The sequence below is a fragment of the Triticum aestivum genome, chromosome 4A (assembly GCF_018294505.1).
Source record: "Triticum aestivum cultivar Chinese Spring chromosome 4A, IWGSC CS RefSeq v2.1, whole genome shotgun sequence".
NCBI classification, from domain to species: domain Eukaryota; kingdom Viridiplantae; phylum Streptophyta; class Magnoliopsida; order Poales; family Poaceae; genus Triticum; species Triticum aestivum.
In genome coordinates, this window is record NC_057803.1 from 225,627,888 (window position 1) to 225,631,630 (window position 3,743).

The window sequence follows — 3,743 nt, forward strand, 5'->3', positions numbered from 1 at the left end:
ATCTTGACTTTTCATCTGACGGTGTGGGCCAGCCGCGCTTTTCCCTTGCGCCGGAGCCCCCGATCGCCTCCCAGTGCGCCGGGTTCGGCCTGCGAGCGCCGGGTGGATAAAAGGGTCGAACTGGCGCTTTTCGTCGTCCTGGGGGCGCGACTGGGCGTTTTTTTGGCGCCGGCGCCGAAAAAGTGGCCTGGGGGGCCTGTTGGGGGCGCGGCTGGAGATGCTCTTAGTTCCTTAATAAAAGTATTATGAGCACCCTGCTCCAATTTGTTCTTTGAACTAATGAGATATGGTACAGTAGTACTACAGCAGATCTGAAGCAAGATGCTTTGCCTGTTTCTATTATCCTGCACAATAAACAATATGTTTGTCCTCACCATAGTTGTGGAGCACAGACTCTTGAAACCATCTGTTCTCTTGCTACCCCCCAAAAATTCATCTATTCTAACCATTAGCCATACAATTGTATAGAACGACCATATAAATGGGATTCTGTCTGATGTAAACCAATTAAATAGAAATCAAGTTGATTTGATTATATTTCATGTCCATAATGGTTTTCTCTTGGTCCAGAAAACATAAACATGTACATGCTACTCATTGCGAGAGGATATAAGGATTTCTGCTATTATAATGATAGAATGACAGCAGCACCTCAAGCATGTAACTGTGGAAGTTAGTCTTTGTTACCTAACTTGAATGTTATTGTAACCATAAATATGTCCTAAGAATTCGGGTAAGAATGATGCATGTAATTGTTGAATGTCTACAGACGTAGCTCTCTTAATCCTGCAAAAGTTAGTCATAAAGGTGAGTAAGATTATTGTAATTTCACTTTTCTCTAAAGATGCTTATCCTATTTACTATATGTTTCTTTGACCTATCAACGGAAGTGTATGAATTCATTAAGTTCTCTTCGCAAGGTGTTTTCTTGCGATACGTCACAAGCTGGTAGCTTGTAAGAGAATGATCAGTTCAGTAACTTTTAGTTACGATGCCTGCAACATTGGGATTTATATACAATGTTCTTTATCCTTCCATACTTATATGGTTCACGCAGATTATGGACACCCAATACTATTCACAAATAACGCTCTAATATTGTCGTTCAGCATTTCCCATGGAAAACAGGAGGATTTCAATTTGCTAGGGCTCATAGAATGTCACAAGAAAGATGATTTTTGGATTAAACTTGATATCGATCAGACTGGTTTATATAAAGTGATGATGAGGAACTTGCATCACGACTTAGGCATGCAGTTGAGACCAACACACTTGAGTGCAATAGACAGATATGGTAGAACTCTTGCATGGTTTCTTACAACTGTACAAGTCTTCTCCTATTGAACTATTCTCACATTATTACCGTCTGATCAATACAGGTGTACTTGATGACACATATGCCCTCTGTATGGCTGGTAAATAGAAGGTGGTCATGTTGCTGCATTTGATTGTTCCGTACAAGACTGAGACTGAGTATTCTGTGCTTGCCACATGCCATCAACATACTACTCTTCCCATTCTAATTAATTTTTTATGTTCCTAAACTTGATTTTGTTCTTGCCTTTATAGACAAGCCTGAGCATATTTGAGATGATGGCTATTGCTGCACGTGAAGAGTTGGTTTATATGAAGAAGTTTCTAATTAACTTCCTTTAGCCATTTGTGCAGTAAGTTATTTGCTTTTATCATTGTGTAGTGGAAAGATAGTTTATCTGTATGCCTTTGCTTGCCAAAAACGAATAGTTATGGTAGGAAGTTGAACTAGCTATGACGATCTGAGCAGATGGAATGTTGTCCGGCATTGCCAATACATTGAGTAATTCAGCTGTAAGTCTATAAGCAGTTCTCTTCAAAAGAGAAAAATATATAACATGATTCAGTGAATGGCCGCCCCTTCTATTTAACTAACACTAACACTGCAATTATATTCACCGCAAGTACAATTCACGTACATATGCAGTTCGATTCCATGTGAAGTCAATGACTGATTATCTATGAATTTCTTCAGGTTTGATTGGTGGACTTGCATTTAACAAAGAAGATATGTTTAATTATAGGGAATTTTTGAGGTAATATCTATCTAAGTTGTTTTGCTTGCTGCTACTGCAATTGTTATTCTAGGTTGGTTTGCTTCCTCCTGCTATTATTTTAGATTTATTGATATTGCTTTTTTTTCTTTAGAGAGATAAATTTACTCGATCATGCCCCATTGCCCCGAGGGCCCTGAGCTCACGTGACCATCCTAAAATGATCCATCCTTTTTTCTCATGAGGGATTGTTTGTCCAATGACACAGTTTGTCGACTTGGCCAACCGTGCTTCATAGGAACTGATGCTCCCCCGTTGCAATGCACGGGCATTTGACCTCAAGTTCACATGACTCGTGCTTCTTTACCTTCAAAAGACGTATGATACTCAGCAGATCAATTGGTGCCATCTCCAGATTCCTCTCATCATGTTGTTTCATTTGTCTTAACAAGTTTCACTCGGAGATGCACACATGAAACATGCTATTTTTTTAGTGCGCATCAAACATAGTGAAGATTGCTTTTCTTGTGAAAAAGAAAAGTTATCGTTCTAAAGATCTGTACTCTGAATCCTAGATCTCATGCTTTGTTTTTTTGCATAGTTTTTTAGGCCTGGTGAGTATCAAATGCCATGAAAATTCAAGAATTTCATGGGAAGAACGAAGACAGCTAGCAAGATTGGGTTCTCCAAGGAATGCCCATACAAACTGGCTATGGGGACGGTGATTCAAGGGATGGAACCGCGATCATGCTTAGCCAGTTCGGCAGTCCAAAGTGGAGTTGTAACTAGCTGGTGCTCAAACACCCAATGCAGAGTTTTGCATGCGTATGAGAGTATGAGGAAATCTGCAGCACCATGATAAGCATGTACATAGATCTGCCTCCTTTTTTTGCAATAAGAATAATGTGGAAACTTCTAGCCTTCTAGAACAAGGATGGTAGCTTATTTAACTTTGTTATAACAAATATTGTATATGGTCAGTCGAGGATAAAAGTCTATTTATCAACTTGGTTAATCTGGTTGCAGTCAAGAAGAAATCTAGGGGGTGCTTCTTTCACTTCAGTATTTGCCATTGATATTGGCAGTTCTCTATAGTACTCTTATTTGTATTACTTTTACCTTTTTTCCTCCATGTTTGAGTACTTGCATTGCTATTGCTTCTGACTTTATTCCTATGATGCATGCTGCTGACGACAACGCCTCAATGTGAATGTTTCAATCATTTGATAAACGTTTGGAACCCGTGACCAATACTTCTTAGACTGCTGACAGTGGGGAGTAACATAGAGTAGTAACTTGCCGATGTTACTAGTCTATGTTACTGCCTCCATAGTGGGTAGTAACATATGAGTGGTATCATAAAAGAGTTTATTTATTAGGCTATAGACTCATTATGCCTTGAAATGTGTGATGTTACAATAACTATCTAAGTTACCACAAACCCCTCTCTCCTCATTAATTAGATGTTACATAAGCAATTTTGTATTGAAATGTATGATGTTACTAGTTAAGTTACTTCCATTGTGACTAGTCTTATTGAATTTTAAGTTTGGTCACCCATATACCGTTAGGTGCTATAACAAGGCTATTGTTAAGATCATTATTAATCATGTCTGCTCATCTAAAAGTTAACCTTTCCTGACCTCACACTTGCACGCAACTCTATTATTATTGCTTACAAGGGACGGCTTAGTGATTCAATCTCTGACTATAAGG

The 3,743-nt window shown here is 38.9% G+C and overlaps 1 long non-coding RNA gene across 25 annotated transcripts in view; it reads left to right on the plus strand.

The window, feature by feature from the left end:
• Positions 1-3,089, plus strand: part of LOC123085886 (uncharacterized) — a 9,653-nt gene extending 6,564 nt beyond the window's left edge. For 13 of the 25 annotated variants that reach the window (XR_006440080.1, XR_006440084.1, XR_006440079.1 and 10 more), the window contains 2 exons: positions 1,110-1,294; positions 1,380-3,089. This is a non-coding gene — a long non-coding RNA (uncharacterized lncRNA). The remainder of the gene's footprint in view (positions 1-1,109; positions 1,295-1,379) is intronic. The other 12 variants (XR_006440101.1, XR_006440094.1, XR_006440103.1 and 9 more) reach the window with 12 other exon arrangements.
• The last annotated feature ends 654 nt before the right edge of the window (positions 3,090-3,743 follow it).